The 17160-nt window shown below is 51.7% G+C and overlaps 1 long non-coding RNA gene across 4 annotated transcripts in view; it reads right to left on the minus strand.

Annotated features, from left to right (window-relative positions):
- Positions 1-883: 883 nt before the first annotated feature.
- Positions 884-17160, minus strand: part of LOC309819516 — a 34089-nt gene continuing 17812 nt past the window's right edge. For 3 of the 4 annotated variants that reach the window (XR_014296431.1, XR_014296432.1, XR_014296433.1), the window contains exons 6-7: positions 15932-16004; positions 884-1215 (exon numbers count right to left, since the gene is read on the minus strand). This is a non-coding gene — a long non-coding RNA (uncharacterized lncRNA). Of the gene's footprint in view, positions 1216-12872; positions 15603-15931; positions 16005-17160 lie in introns of those variants that run through there. The other variant, XR_014296434.1, reaches the window with a different exon arrangement.

Consider the following 17160-nt stretch of genomic DNA (forward strand, 5'->3'; position numbering starts at 1 on the left):
GGAGGAGGGAGGAAGAGGGGAGGGAGAAGGAGGAAGGTGGAAAGAGAAAGAGGAGGAGGTGGCCGTAGTGGTGGTGGTTGTCACGGCTTTGGCGTTGACAATGGCATTGACGGTGGCAGTGGCAGCGGTCAGCCTCTCTCTCCCACTGGTTGCGTGTCCAGCTCATCTGCTCCGGCAAAGCCAGGTGCACTGACCCCAGGACTCCTCGTGGACTCGAGTCCGAAGCTCCCTTGCCCTTGCTCCCCTCTGTCCCCCTTCGGCCCCAGCCACACACGGCTGGCCGACGGCCTGAGCTTCCTTGAGCTGGGCGGCGCCCCGCCAGCGGGGCAGGGGCTGCATCTGGGCACTACCTGTGCGGTGCCTCAGGGCCTGCTCGGTAGCCAACGCGTGGAATGAGTGTTGGCCCCGGGTCGCAGCCAGGCTGGAGCGGAACAGCTCGGCCGTCCGCTCCCCTTTAGTTTAAGCAGGACGACTGCTCTACCTGGGAATATGTGAGGAGCGGGGCGGGGGCGGGAAGAGTCGCGGCTCTGGGGGCGGCCCCTCTGGGGCTCCAGGGACCAGCGCAGACTTCCTCCACCTCCTGTCTCTATTCCTTTCTGGAAAGAAGCCTGGCTTCCTAAAACCATTAGAAGAAGGGGGACCTGCCCGGGTTAGTTCATCCAAACGTGCAAGCACCTCAGGATCCCCCCAGGCCAGCTCTGCTTCTGGGCATCCCATCACCCTTGAGTATCCAGTGGGCGGGGGACAGGTGGCTTCCTGGGACCGGAGCTGGCTCCCCTGCCCCTCCCATCAGACGGGCCCGAGCCGGAGAGCATCCCGACGTTCACCCCTCCTCAGATTAGTAGCACATCCATCAGTTTTTGTTAAGGCAAGAAACACATTTATTGAGACACGACAGGGTGTGCCAAGCCCTCGGGAGGGCACTTTGCGACCGCGTCACATGCCCCTCACAACAGCCCTGTGAGGTAGGCGTCCGATCCCATTTCACAGATGCAGGCAGCGAGGCTCGGCGCTCCCCCAAGTCTCAGGGTTCAGGAGGGGTGGGGAGGGGTCCAGCCCGCGTGTCTGACACTCAGATCAGTGAAGTCCATCAGTCAGAGGGCGGGGAGGCGGGGTGGACGCGCCCCTCCATGCAGGGGAGTGGCCCGGGTCCAGAGTCTTTGGGTCCGGCCTGTCCCACGGGAACGCGTGCAGGTATCCCCGTGGCTGTGGAGGCTGAGAGAGACACAGGTGCTGATGAAGGCCACCCGCTCCTGGGCTCACTGGCGGACACGAGTTCTCATGCACACAGGCACGTTGGAGGCAAGGAGCAGAGAGAGGGTTAGGAGACGGGTCGCTCGGGGGCCTGGACCACACGGGGACAGGGCCCTGGCCCCCAGCAGCCATGGGGGCGAGGTGAGCACCCAGCCACTAGCCCCTGCCCTCTACCTGCTGCCCCTCAACTCTGGCACCCCACACCTGGTCTCCTCCTCCCGGAGAGAGTTCCAGAAGCACCACACCCCCCTGCACCAGGAACCTCTGATGGTCCTCCACTCACTAACCCAAATCTAGAACGCTCGGCCTTGCTAAAACCCACCCCAGCTCTCCTGTCCAACCCATCGCCAATTAAGCTTGGGCGTTTTCTAAACTATCAGCTTCCTCCTCTTTCTAAAACTTCTCCCTGATCCTGCCCACTTGGACCTCAATCCCGTCCCCTCTGAAGCCGCTACATCTCTGTACTGAAAAGCAAACCCTTCCTTCCCTCGCTGCCCTCCAAAGCTGGCCGGGTGCTCCCCTGACGCCCTCCACCCCACCCTGCAGCCCCCCTTTGGCAGTTCCAGAAAGCCCAGGGCTTCCGCGACCAGGGCCCACAGGCTGCAGGGTGCTGTGGCCAGCCCCAGCTGGGAGGCCGGGTGACGAAGCATTTATTTTCACATGAACAATCTCATTGAATCCGACAGTAACCACGCCAGGTAGGTGTGCCTATTTCCGGATTACAGGTGAGCAAACTCATCCAGGCCACACACACGTAAAGGTGCTTGGGTGGCTTCGAGGCCCAGGCCTTGATCTCAGAGCCAGTATATATGGAGTGCAGCAAGGCACTGAGCCAGCAACCCCAGAGCGGACACCGTCATCATGTACCCATTCTACAGGGGTGAAAACCAAGGCTCGGGATGGTCCAAGTAACCCTCCCAAGGCCACTAAGCTGGCAAATGGTGATGCCAGTACCAGAACTCAAATGGGTAAGCGTCCCGCCCCTCAGCTTGAGGGGGTGGAGAGGAGGGCGAGAGGAGGAGAAAGGAATCAAGGTCTGGGGTCCGATCCCCCCCTCATTCGCTGGCCGACCAGGGCTGCATCCCAGACTGGGCCTGTGCCTTACAGGTTAATGCTGATTGTCACCAATGGTGAGGACAGACAAAGACTTTTCAGGTAAAAGACCTCCCCTCCCCAAGGCGAGGGCTCCCGAGGCCCAGAGAGGGCATGGGCGGGCCCAGGACACTTCCCACTTGGGAATTGCCAAGTGCCACGTCATCAACATCACTTGGACCACCCACTGTGCAGCACAGGGAACTATAGTCAATATCCTGTGACACACCATAATGGAAAAGAAGATGAAAAAGAATATATATATGTATAAGCGAGTCACTTTGCTGTACAGAAGAAATTAACACAATATTGTAAATCGACTATACTTAATAAAAAAAAAATCACTTGGACCACTACACATAGGAGTACATTTTAGCCCAAATAAAGTTTTATTCTAGACATAAATATTTCCAACAATGTTCAGAAGACAGCTATTTCCGTCAGGAGGGTCTGTCCGGCGGCCACCCCCTGGGGTGAGCCCCCAGCGCAGACAAAGTCCCTCAGGCTTTGCCCTGAAGAGTCTTTGCCGAGAAAACACACCTTTTTCTCTTACAGAAACGCATGCAGATTCAACGCGTACATCAGCCAACGGTCAATTCAGCTTTGCACATCCACTAAAACCCTGCCTTACCGGTCAGCGAGCGCCTGTTAGGCACCTACGAGTGTAGACAGCAGGGCTGTTAGGTGGGGTCAGAGAAGCATAGGTCTCAGAGTCAGGGAGGGGGTCCAAGAGCTGCTTAGGCACGACCTCACTGAGCTTCGACGTTCTATCTGCCCTCCAGAGGCAGGGACCCAGGCCTGCCCCCCTCAAGAGGACGAGGCCCTGAAAACACCAGGCACCTGAGAAAGTCCCTCCCCCTGGGTCACACAGGACCAAGGTCCATCAGGGAGCAGACACCTACACACAGACCCACAGTCTACCGAGAGGAGGACCCTACCAACCTGTCCCTACAGTGGGGCCCGCCCCTCGGGAGCTTCGGACAAGTGCTCAAGGACATGGGGTGGCCGTGGTGCAGACACAGCCCACCGAGGCTGTGAAAGGCAGGGGCCAAACCAGGAGGGTGGTGAGGCTTCCACAGAGGGAGGGGCCGGGAGGGAGGGACTCAACAAGGTCCCCAGCTCAAGCCTACCTGGGATGGAATCTGGGATGTTCTAGCTGAACACTGATGTCCCACACGCGTGAGACGAGGGCCAGGAAAGGAATTCCGTGGTCACGTGGAGACCCCCGATCCAAAATGACCCCTGCAGGGGTGCCTCCTGGGGCTTCCTCCAGAGCAGGGCAGAGCTCTGGAGAGCGTGACCTCCACGGGAGCACTGCCAGGCACGTGATGGGGACAGAGACACACTGGGGCACATTTGGGCCGACAGAGGCTGGCCACGGTAACCGGGAGGGCTCGTCTGGCCAAGTGGAAAGAGCGCCCCACGGCTTTTCATGGAAGACTGTTCAGTCCTGGCTCTGACGCTCTGCGGTCCCCGATTCTCAACTTGCTCATCTGTAAAATGGGCCCACACGCCAGTCAAGCAGGGAGCTCGTGGGCGTGGAACAGCCCCAGGTTTGGTTCCAGGCCCATGGAGGGGGCTGAAGACTCATTTCTTTACCTTACAGTCAGGGAAAGAAGGAAGGGGGTGGAGGAAATTAGGAGCACGGGCCTCTCCCTTAAAAGGCAGAAGAAGGTGTTTTAGTCCCTGAAGGTGTTACCCAGGAACCTGCTCGGGCTCTCTCGAAACTGTCCCCCCGCCTTCCTCCCTGAGAAACACCCCGGGGCACCCACAGAGGTCTGCAGAAGCCCCTCCACGGACCAGGCAGCGACAGGTAGGGCAAACCCAGAGCAGTCACCCTGCACGCGACAAGCAGCAGCTCAGGATGCGGGGGGAGAGGAAGGCAGGCTCCGAGGGAGGGAAAGAGCCATCACTCGTGAACCAAACCAATATTTACCCTGGGCCCACATCACTACACGCTTGCAAACTGCTGGGCCTCTGCCTTACACATCCCACTGACTGCTGGAAATCCAATCTTAGCATAAGATCAAGGCTGACTTTTTATTCACTTGGAACTAGGAAAGGCTTCCCTGTTCCCTTCCAGACGGCCCCCAACACGCGACCATTCTCAGTGACAGCCAGCATTTCATTAGCAGCCCTGGGCCCTCACAACAACCCTGTGAGGTAATAAGCTTTCTGGTGACCCACGGTTTAAGAGAAAAGGAGACCGAGGGTCAGAGAGGAAGGAGGAGTGACTTGCCCAACACCACACAGTTAGTTAAGCGCCCCCCGGATTCTCATTTCTAACACAAAACACTGACTCGTTAATCGGACAGTGAAAGTTCCATCAAGTGACACCAGAGGCAAGAGTCCTGGTTTTCGAACAACACACATCATACAAAAGTCCGTGAGATACAACAACTGTTAACAGGTTAATTAGGAACAAAATACAATCTCTTAGTAAAGGTTATAAACAACCGTCGCTTGCATTGGGTTACAATTTTGTTATTTGACCATCTACCTATCCATCCTTTCAACGGAAATGGAAGGTGACCCCTACCACTGGCCTGGTACTGTGTTAGGCACCCAGGCTGCTGACATGTGAGCCCAAATGTTGTGAATGGGGTGAGGGGACATTAGTGGGGAGGGGTATAGTGTCTTTGACAGCTGGTGCCTAATATTTCGGGGGGAGGACACTGCTGGGAGGGGTCTCTTGTGGAGGATAAGTGCCGCCCACAGGCCAGACACAGCGGTAGGCAAGACACAGATGGGGCCTTCCAACCGATTCCGATTCCGGAGACAGGTGTGAACGCGTACCCCAGGGGGTCCAGGGCATTGCCCAAAGGAGTCGTCAGTACCCAGCATGAAGGTTCCTGCCCAAATTACAACCATCTAACCTTCGAACGCCATACAAATTTAGCATTCGTTCCCACAATACCGACTGCATGTTTGACAAAAAGATTTCCCACTAACCTGCCCAAATCAGGCTGCCCTTCCTGGCCTGTCAACCCACCCCCAACCCACCCCTGGGGGCACGCGCACACTCTTTCAGAATCGCAGTTCAAGATCCTAGTTACATCAAGCCTCACAACAGCCCTGCGAGGTGGGTGTGCCATGGTCTCCCCAGGAGACAGACTCAAGCTGTCGCCATCCGTTTAAACCGCACGTTTGTCCAGCTCCAGGGTCCTGGCTTTGTCCACCACCCCCACTGTCCAAGGCGATAAGCAAATACAGAATTCTCAGTAGAGCCCCTAGATCTACGCCTTGTCCCAAGCAGTAGCAGTGAGCTAAGTTGGAGTTGGCGGGGGGGAGCGGTGGTGGATGCCGCCTGGCCCGGGACCTGCGTGGATGCTGGGGGCTGCATCCAGGGTTCGCCAAGCGCTGTGTGCCTCGGATGCCCTCTTGTGCCAGAAGATTGTTCTGTGCAGACCCCGCGTGGGGCAGGACCCTTGCCATCCAAGCAAGCAATCACCTTCCCCAATTTTCTCTAAATAGAGCCCAGAATTAGCAAATCCCAAAGGGACGGGATGACTCCAAGTTCCCCTTTGTGCAAGATCGGGGTGTTCTAATGACTTGGAAGCCTGCTCACGGGCAGAATCAGCCTTTCGTTTCAGAACCCCCAGCTCTCATTCTGGCCTCTTGAGGCTACGGGCTGTGATTTCTGAGCGCCAAGAAACACAGTTTGCTGATTTCTAATCAACTTAGTTTGGGGAGGAACAAAGTTGAGGAGGGCTACCAAACCGTCAACAGAACTCGGGTCTAGGGGTGGGAGCTAAATCAAGGGTCCCGCCGTGTTACTGACACACAAACATGGCCCCTGGCAGACATGCTCATCTTTTCCTTGGAAAGGGGATGGTTGGAATGTGTCCTGTGAGCCAGCTCTAGTATAGCACCGGCGGATCTCTTCAAATGTTTGTGGACTGAGTGAACGAATGAAGGGATGAAAGAATGAAGGGATGAGTTACAACCACTGCCATCTGGTGGGAGGAAGCTGAAAGGCTGAGGGCAAAGCTCATGACAGGGACCATGCACCAGGCAGGGTGGCCTGGGGGGGAGGGGGGCCGCTCTCGGACCCCGGCCCTGGTTCCCTCACGGTGTGTGATGCACGGGAAAGCGCCACGGGGAAGGAAGCCGTGTGGGTGACGGTGGCGGATGACATCCAGCTGGGACGTGCTCAGAGCAGTGACCCCGGAGGGAGAAGCCACAAATAAGGGCGTTCACTTCATAACCACAGCCCATGGCACTACACAGCCTGCCCAAGAGGAAAAGGTTTGCTTTCAGGAAAGGGAAAGGCCGAAGCGCCAGGTCAGGAGACGTAGGCCAAATGCACGGATGGATGGATGGATCGAAATCATGTTGGGAATCATCATGGCCTCCCGAGCTTCGATGCTGGGGCAAACGTGTGGGTGAGAAATTCCAGTACAGGCAGACAGCACTCGGTGCTATAGTAGAGGGTCAGTGGGAGGATGCGGCCCCTGGCTGAGAGCAGAGCGTGTTCTGGGACGCAGGTGCAAGCCCTCCTGGGGTCACGTGCCCTCCCCGAATGGCCACGGTGACCTCTGAGCCCCGGCTAGCCTTGGGGTGGGCCGTGAGGGGAAGCCCGAGAACAACATGGGGTCCATTCTGCTCCTTGGCTCACGGAATTGAACTGTCCCATTTCTGAAGGAGGATTCACTATCAGACCTGATCCGACACATCCCCTTAATCAATTAAACCCCAAAGACCAACACGCAGGCCTAGGGGACATGTGCTCACAGGACCCCGGGAACGTAAACGGCAGCTGATCGCCTCAGCTGACTGCGCTGAGAGGTGGCAAATGGAGGTGCAGGGGCCTGTCCTCCTCGAGGTGAAATGGGGGAGGGGGCGGATGGGAAATCCACCACTGAACTCTACAAGATGGTAGCACAGCTCTCTGGACCCTGGAGGGTCAAAGAGATATTCCTGCCCCACAAGAGTTATAGAGGGTAAGGTTAGAGTTTATAAACCACTAATGCACAAGCCCACCAGGGGGATGTGGCCTTAGATACTGCTGGGCTGACAGAGGGAATACGCCCATTTCCCAGGAAGAAGCAAAATCCTAAAGTCAAATGGAGGGTCATCTAGGCCAACCCCACTCCCACTAATTGAATCTCCTTAAAGCCACCCTCATCGACTATCTGCCCCTTGAACGCCTCCAGTGAGGAAGGGCTCACTACGTCCTGAGGACACTCGTTCCATCCTTGACAGTCTCATCACAAAGCCATGACCCGGTGGACTTGGACAAACAGTTCACAGAAGATAAAATGCAATTTTTTAACAAACACATGTGAAAATGTTCAACCGTCATTAGTAATCAAAGCAATGAAAGTTAAAATGACAGAAAAACACTTTTTAACAGAGATAAACTAGCAATATCATGACAAAATTCTAATACATCGCTGGTCATTATAAAATGCTGTAAGCCTTCTGCTATTAGTCAATATTCATACAAAAATTCCTGGCCTTTCATTCAAGAAACTCAACCCTAAGAAGTTCACTTGTTCATTCACCAATCCTTTTATTCACCCATCCTTCCCTCCTCTCCTCTAACAGCCAACCAACCACTCACTCACTCACATCTTCATCCATCCTTCCATCCTCTCATCTAACATTTAGCGTCTACAACATTTCAGGCATTAGAGATACAAAGATCAATTCAACAAGCTTCTTGCCCTTAAGGGGCTCACAGCCTAGCAGGAGAAACTGACATACCATGAAACTGACATACCATGATCATTTCTAGGTGTGGGAAAATAATTGGTAAGAATGAAAAAAAAAAAAGTGGGTGTGCTAAGCCATTAGCTGTGGCATAATTTGTAACATTAAAAAAAAAGATGAATTATGCATAGCAATAGTAACAATAGCAGGTTGATGTGGGGAATGATTGACATAGCCTCTCAATGAGACACAAGGCAGCCAGTGACGTGATGAAGTCTATGGAAGAAAGAAAAATGTTGACGATGGAATATTAAGTGGAAAAGGCAAACTGTAAAAAAAAAAGAAGTGTATGTGGTGAAGAATGGCAATTAGGTTTAAAAAATGAACGCTCATTTAAAAAAGTAGATGTCCATTAAAAAAAAGTGTGCTCATAAACAGGAATTGGAAGGGAAGAAATAAAGATGGGTGACATGTCGAATGATGGGTGATCTCCTGCTCTAGGTCATGTGCTATCCACACCGTTTACATTAGGATCACAGGGGAGCCCTTGGCCCATCTGCCCCAGAGGCCCAGCCTCCGTCCTCCACCCTCTGGAAGGCCAGCCCCGAGGCCAAGCTTCCTGAGGAGGGAGTTGGGAGTTGTACAGAAATCCAAGGAGACTTGTAGCTCCTGGTGTCACCAGGGGAAGGATTTGTGCAAGGGGTGCATGCAAAGGTCAAAGTCAACAGACAAAATTTGTCTTTTTTTCAAAGAATGAGAAGAAGAAACACACACTTGAGATAAGCCCTGATCAGAGAGGAGTGCTGAGATCCCATCTTGGACCTCATGGATCAAGCGTGGACAGAACCAGATGGGGGCCCATGTGGAAACTCCACCCCCGGCTTCTGCGGCCCTCAAGCCCTGTCCTGAAACTCGGCATCTCAGAACTGGAGACCCTTAGAATGCTGGATCCCAAGCTCTTAAGAGCTCTGACCCGATGACCCTCAGGCCCTCAACATTCCTAAACAGACAGAACTCACCCAATCCCAACCCACCCTCCCCACTGGGGCATTCTCCCACCAGCCCATTTCCATCCAGGTGACCCCCTCGACAGCCCCTCGGACCTGGGGAGAGGCTCCCCGAGAGGTTTGCTCTCCTGTCCCTCCCTAGTTCCTCTGTGCACATGGCCGTGGCCCCCAACTTCTCCCCAATACTTTCTAAGTCTTCTCGACCCTCAGCTGACTTTTAAAACCACACAAGGGTTCTCCAAAAAGACCCTCCCAGGCTCTTCCTGCCCCAAGCCCCTGCCACCCCCACTCTGGTCCCCACGATGACACCTGGGCTGTTCGGGGGGCTCTCTGGAGACCCCCTCTGAACAGGTGTCTTCAGGGTTAATAAGCGTGCAGAGCCCTGAAGCCCCAGCGCCACCTCAGGCCCACGAGGCCCTGCTCACGTGGCCCAGACACGTGGCACCTCCCCCCCACCAGGCAAAACGCTAGCCCCAGCCGCACCCAACCCCCCTGCGCTCCGCGCTCTCCCAGCCACGATCCTGGGTCCAGCCAAGCTGGCTCCTCCTGTTCAGGGCGCTTGTTAGGAATCCAGTTTTTTTTTTTTTAATGTCCCAGATCGGAATCGAGAAGTCCAGAGGGCCTCTGGTGCTCAGTTTTAGAGACAAACACAGGCACACAACACACACACAAGTGCACAAATCCTGTCCGGTACAGAGAAAGGAGACTGCACAGAGCCAGGGCGTCCCTGGGGTCGGAAGCGCCAGTACAAACAGCCCCCAACCCCGGCGGGGGGGCGGGGGGCGGGGGAAGGCAGGTCAGGAGGGGAGAGGACAAGTTCAACAACACACAGTGCAAACGCGCTTTCCGCCGAAATACAGAGAGTACATCGGAAAACAGTCGAGAAGACAGCAAGGCCTTGAAACCGGCTCTGGGGATGCCAGGGCGAGGGGGCCGGGATCCTGGGACCACTTCTGCAAACCCCGGGCTGAGAGGCACCTGCCCCGGGACCCCCTGACTCGAGAAGGGAAGGCAGCCCACCCCGTAGAAGACCGGGCTGGTGGGCTCCCGGGCACATTTCGGAAAGTTGCGGGAACACGATTTCTGGTGATCTGGCCCCTACTGGCCCCCTTCCCAAGCCACCTGCACAGGCCCTGGATGTGAGTGGCGCCCCTCCCAGGACAGCGCAGCGGGCGGGGCCCACACAGCCCCCAGGGTCTCCCGCTCCCTGACCCTCTGCTGCCCCCTGGCGGGAAAAGCCTCCCTCGCAGGTGACCCACGTCCAGTTCCCACAACCTTCGGCAGGGCCCGGGGCCTGAGCCCTTCCGACGGGACACTGCCAACACGCAGGACAGCATCTGCCCCACGATCCGTCCAAGCGGGGAGCTGATGCCATTCCGAGTTTACAGATGGGGAAACTGAGAATGAGAGCAATGAAGTGAAATGGCCCCCACAGCCAGGGTGTGACAGTGGCGCTCCAAGGCAAGGGTCCTCCTGAGCCAGCTCCTCCCGCCAAGAAAGTGCAGGTGACAAGCACATAACATGCCAAGAGCCACGCCTCCCTGGTACCCACTCCCTTCGGCTGGCGGGAACCCAGGGACCCCAAACTGGAAGAGTCCTCCCTTCCTCTCTGCCTACTATTTCTTCCTTCCTTTTTCCTCCTTTCCCTCCTTCCCTCCTTCCTTCCTTCCCTCCTTCCCTCCTTCCTTCCTTCCTCCCTCACTTCCTTCCAGTCATTCATGCATTTCTTCCAGTCGCTCATTCGTTCATTCATTTAGATTTGACGCCTTTATTTACCGACTTCAACAGCACGACTTTCGATTAATCACAGCCCCTCGTCCATGAAGCTCTCCCTTCTCCTATTTATTCGTTTATACATCATTTTGATTCCTTATTCCTCTCTTTTGTATTTCTCCCTTTCTCTCACTCTTCCTTCTGTTCCTTCATTCTTACAAACTCAGGTGCACAGAAGGATGAATCGGGCTCCCGCGAGCGACATCCTCCTGTCCCTGGTCCAGGCAGCACCACCTCTCATTCATTCATTCATTCATTTATGCACTCATGCATTTGCCCTTCCTTTCTTTCTTATTTTGGGTATTCTTTTACTTACCAGTCTCCTGGGAAATAATTGTATTAGTCAAAACTGCATGTGCAAAATAACCATCGTTGGCCCGTGCGTTGATTTGCCTTTGCAAAATAACCGTCGTTGGCCCGTGCGTTGATTTGCCTTTGCAAAATAACCATCGTTGGCCCGTGTGTTGATTTGCCTTTGCAAGATCACCATCGTCGGCCCACGTGTTGATTTGCCTTTGCTATCTTTCTTCCTCGCCCTTAGTCACGTTTTACACTTTGCTATTTATTCTTTTATTTATGGACCTCAATTGCATATATTTTATTACATAAAGATGATAAAAGGCTGGAAGATGCAGCCTTGTCTTTGGGTCGGGTATTTCCTCTATTTTTCATTTATTCTTGGAAAGGTGTGATGTATTTATCTATTTAAGGAGTACGTATGTAAACTAATTATAATCCCTGCTCAGACAACCTCTCTTTTAACTAACCATTTATCACCTTGGTTGTAGGTTTATCATCCTTCCTTTCTCCTTTTTTCACTTCTCTTTTTTTTCATCTCTCCATCTTCCCTTGCCCTAAAAAAGGGGATTGGATGAGCTCATCCATCATTGGGATTGATGACGACCTCATCCCTAATCCTAACACATCCTCCTCTCAGACACACCCACGTCTTCGTTAGCTTTTTATTAGTCCCTCCCCCACCCCGCCTTTCTCTTTCACTTAGTTTCACTTTGCCTTCCCTCACCTCTTTCTTTGACTCCCTGATGTGTTCTGTTATTTTTTTTTTCTTGCATCTTTTCACTCTTAGGAACCTCAGGTGTCCGGAGTGAGATGAGTGACAATCCCATGGGCGACGCGCTCCTGGCCGTTCCAGGCGTTTCCATTTCTAATTCAGTTGTTCATGGGTCCATTCATTCTTCCTGTCACTCTTTTATTTCAATATTTATTCTTTTATTTATGGACCTCAGGTGCACAGAATTGGATTAACCATCATCTGTGGTTCCCGGAGCCTTCTCAGCACCGGTCCATGTGGGGCTCGCTTTTGTTTGTTAATTCCTCATACTGGTGATTTGGTTGAGGATTTATTTAACTATCTCAAGAGCCCAGTTTTGAATCAGTCATAATTCCTGGCTCGCGGTGCCGTCTCGTTTTTTTGTTCTAACATGGCCCTCTCTCTCGTAGAATTATGTACGTATTGATTTATTCCTTCAATATGTTTTTATTGCTAATATCCATCCTGTCATAATTGTCTACGCCCCTCCTTCACCGCTCTCTTTTTTGCATTCTTTTATTCCCGTGAGCCTCGGGTGCAGACGTGAATTAATCAAAATCATTCTTCTCATTCATTTGTTCACACAGCCATCCCTCTACTTATTCTTTCTTTATGATGAACCTCAGCTCTTACTAATTATTGTATTTAATGACTAATATTTGTTTATTATATGTAAGTACTCATCCAGGAAGTGCCTCTTCTTCCACAGGTCTATTTTCTTTTCTTTTCTTTCATCTTTCTTTCTCCCAGTCCCTCCTATAACTTTTCAGACTTTTTCTCACATTCTCATGGAATGTGTGAATTTATTCCTTCAGGCATTTATTTATGTGATTGTTTTTATTATTTATCAACTTCGGGGCCGGAGATCTGAATTAATGTGGATGGTCTGTGCTAAGCCAGTCCCTTCTCACAGACTTCACTGTATGACTCACTAATTTATTACCTTCTTTACTCCTTTTTTAAATTGTTTTATTTTTTTCCTCCAAGCTCAGTTGTTTTTTTCTACCAGTCTCTCAGCCTTTTTTTTTTTTACCGCCTTTCCTTCTCTTGGAGATCGGGCACCAGGGACTGGATGAATCCTAACACCCTGCAGGACCGGCCTCCTTGGTCACTGCAAATCTCTTTTCTCATTCACTCTTGCATTCATGCATTCATGCATCCATTCGGGTTTTCTTCCTTTTTGGTGAGTGTTTTTACACTTCTCGCTGGCAGGGGCACCTAATTGGGTACATGATCATCTACAAGCAGTGGGCCTTCCCCTCCCTGGCCTCACTGAGGTCCTCCCTTATGCATTTCAGCTTTGAACTGCCTCCTGGGTGGGTAGGTGGCGGCCCATCTCAGAAGCCCAGATGTGAATTCATCACTGTGCTTGGTTCAGGCCCCCCTCTCATTCTTACTCCTAGAGCTGCTCTCTCCTATATATGTATTTATCTATCTGTCTGTTAATATATTACCTTTCTCCTTTTTTCCTTTTTCGTTTCTAATTTAATCTCTGATTTATCATTTCTCTCCCACTTTCACTGTTTCTCTCTTTCACTCTCTCACTCTTTCTTTCTTGCATTCTTTCATTCTTCAGCGCTCTGGTGCCATGAACTGATGAATCCTAACGTTACCTGCAAACGGCATCCCGGGGCCCTGCCTCTCCGCGTGTCATTCATTCATTCCTTCCTTCCTTCATTCATACCATTCTTCCTTCCTGCTGTGTTTTTCTTCTTATTAGGTATATACTCCTCTACTAATGGAGTGCCCAGATTTTGACCCATTGTGATCTACAGTCTGGGCTGGTCCTTTATTATCACTCCCAGCCTAACCCTCTTCCAAGAATATACCCATTTACCACCTCTTAACTCTTTCTTTCTCTCTTTTGTTGCAGCTTTCCAAATCTCCTCCTTTCTCATCTGTCTTCTTTCATCCTCCTGGATCTTTGGTGCCCAGACGGTGGGGGGGATTAATTACAACCTTCCAACAGGCCCCTGAGGAGTGCCTGTGGCCATGGCCCCTCCCCACCTCACTCTATCATGCCTTTGTTTCTCTAGATACTCATTCACTTCTTTATGGTGATACTTATTATGTTTTGATAGTACTGTGGCTTTTAGAATTGGACCGGCCATAACCCTTGATTCATGACAGTCTATTACTCGACTCCTAGCACTGCCTTCTTTTATATGTTTATTTATTCACCCACTAATGTATTCCTGGACTGAACACTTGTTACTTTTTCTTCCGTATTTCTCGATTTTTATTTAGATGTTTTATTTTGTTCTCTCTCTTTTTTCGTCCTTTCATGGAACAGACCTCAGGTCCCAGGACTGGATGACTCAAAGCCCCTCCTGCCACGCTCCCATCTGGGTCCATGTATGTCCACTACTTATTCATCCCATCCTTTCCTTTCTCCTTTTTTTTCTTTTTTTTTTTTTTTTTGGCTTTCTTTCATTTCAGTGTTTATTTATTTATGTGTGCCCAGAGTTAGAAAAATTTGGTTAAAGTTAACTCTCATCTCTGGTCCCCCGGGTCCTTTTTCGGTTTTAACTATCTTTTGAACTCTTCCTCTGTTGTTTCTCTTTTTTTTCTATGGCTGGAGCACGTATCTGGACTAATCCTAATGCTTGGCTTCTAATAACCTGACATAGTCCTCCTTATATATTTTCTCACCCCCTAATTTTAAAAGTCATCTTCCTGCTTAGCTATTATTTTGCGTCTTTCCGTTTTTCTTCTTCCTTTCAATCATTTGTGCCCTTTCTCTTGCATCTTTTCACTTTGATGGGCCGCATAATCTCACCCTCACCACTGGTTTATGCATCTCGACTTCTTATTCATCCTTTCATCTAGGCTTTATTCTTTTATGGACAGACTTTAGGCGCTATATACTTGAATTGCACGTGTTCCCTTAGTCCACGATGACCTGACATCGGTTCCTGCGTGGCCCTATTTATATATTGATTCAATGCTTTATTGACTTATCTATCGAGCTCCTGTGCATCAAATTGGATCTCCTTCAGGGTACGCCTCTTTACCTATTTATTAGTTTCTTCACTCTTTCATGCCTTCATTCATTTATTCATCCATTCACTCATTTGGACCAGGTAACAGAGCCCAGCAAAATGACCTCCCAACCAGAACAATAGAACATTCACAGTATATTTGACCTTCCAGCTTCTTCCCACCAAGTGAACCACCAAGGTGAGCACAGCCCACAGTCCTTGACACGTATGCATGGCGGATGCAGGCACAGGCAGAGTACATGTTAGTGCAGCCAGAACACCCGCCGCCCCCCCGGGGGTCACATCCTACACAGATGAGGGTCAGAGTCCCCAGGCCCCCTTGGTGGGGCAGGTGCTTCCCCGTGGACCCCTGTGAATGGCCATCCCCATGAGAAACCTGTTTCAAGACCCAAGAGTGCACAGAGACACACACGGTATACATGATCTCCCCGGTGGGAAACGACGGACATAGAGTTCATCTGAAAACAGACGGCTTTGTCTGTAGCCATATAAAAATATTTTGGCCTTTCAAGGCAAATACAAAAGGAACTACCCATTACCATTGCTGAGTGTCTCAGTCCCAAACAATAAAGAACTTGAAGAGGTTTAGCCGGAAACTTTGAAGACAGAAAATCTGTCCATTCCGTTTTCCAGACATTTCAAGGGGGGGAAGGTAAGTGAAGGTCATTGCAGCTCGAAGCCTGTTTGAGAGGCTGGTCTCTTGGCCCGCGTTTTCTCCTTGGCCCTTTGAAGGGGCCCCCAGCTAGGCCACTTCCATCCTAGTCTGCCCTGCGGCATAAGAGCCAAAGGGAGACTCAGCAATGAAAGGGCCATTCATTTAGAGGAGTGAAAGAGGAAACATTCTTTGGGGGTCCGGCACTTGAAGCCGCCTATAGAATTCTTTTGCCACAGAGACGACACGAGGAGGCTGGGGGGGTCCTGCCTCCGAACACAAGCCCCCCAGGTCCACGCTCAACTGGGCTCACCGGGCACCCCTCTCCCCGTGAGCGGACCACGGACCAGCGCTCACCAGCCCCTCCCACGAGGCTGCTCTGGGTGGCAGCCGGCCCCCACTGGTGACCAACCACAGAGGTGCTCCCCACGGCCCAGCAACTTACGATTTTGGAGCTGGAGGGTACTGGGGTGGCGTGTCCACGGTCCTGTCCCACGGAGGATTCAAGACGGCTTCAGCTGGAATGAGAAAGCACTGGGTCACTGAAATAGAATCTCACCCAACGGAAGCAGGGACGCCCCAGCTTCTAGCGAGCGTGGAATTGGTGAAGCCAAGCATTTTGCTTTTCACTGTACTGGCTCACTCTCTCACCCGCCAAGCTCCCCACCACAGCTTCCGGGGGTATTTGAAGCCGATGGGGCAGGTGTGGCGGTGTGGACACGGCTCTCAACCCAAGAGCCCTTGGGTTGGTTGGTGCCACCCATGATGCTAAGTGCCCTTTTATGGAACCCAAAGGCTCAGGGCCATTTCATGAGTGAGAGCTGAGCTGGACACACCCAAAGACTGGGTAGAAGGCTTCCCGGCAGGACATTCCACCATGAGGGAAGGGCACCCCGGGGCACAGCCAGGCCAGCGTTAGCATGTGCTCAGGCATGATGGGACTGCGGTCAGCTGGGCGCCTGGCCCTGGATGAGACAAGGGAAGTGGCTGAGGACCACACCAGGGTTGTGGAGTCTTGAATGGGCAGTGTGTCCTAAAACCATGGGATGGAAGATGAAGGATGATGCTGCCTGGACAGACACCTTCACTTTAACAATTACATACAAATTTTCATCAGCACCATATAAAAGCCTGACCGGTTACACCAAGTCTTTGACTTCAAGTATTTGCCTTAAAGTTTTTTTAAAAAGCGTTAAATAATGATAGACACATGTCATTATATACCTGTCAAAACCCACAGACTGTAGGACACAAAGAGTGACCCCGAATGATATAAACTATGAACTTCAGTGAATAACTATGTTATCCAGGTCGGCTCCTCAGTGATACCAAATGTGCCACATTAATGCCAGATGTTAACATCAGGGGATGGGGGGCGGGGTATGGGACTTCTCTGTACTTGCCACTCACTTTTTCTGTAAATCTAAAACTGCTCAGAAGAAAAATAAAAAGAGGCTGTTCATTTTTTAAAAATATTTTGAGGGACTTGATTTTGAACATTCATTTAGTAGGCTCTAGTGAAGGTGGGCAGGTGTGGCTGACAGATGGTCTGTGATGGCTGAGGTTTGAACAGCACTGTAAGGGGAGGGGCTAGAATGATAACAAAAGCTAGAGAAAAAGGTGAATGAAAAAGGAGCGCCCCATGGTCCTCCAAGGAACCCCGAGGAAGGAACA

This window comes from Grampus griseus, assembly GCF_964374135.1.
Source record: "Grampus griseus genome assembly, chromosome: 2".
In the NCBI taxonomy this organism is placed as follows: Eukaryota; Metazoa; Chordata; class Mammalia; order Artiodactyla; family Delphinidae; genus Grampus; species Grampus griseus.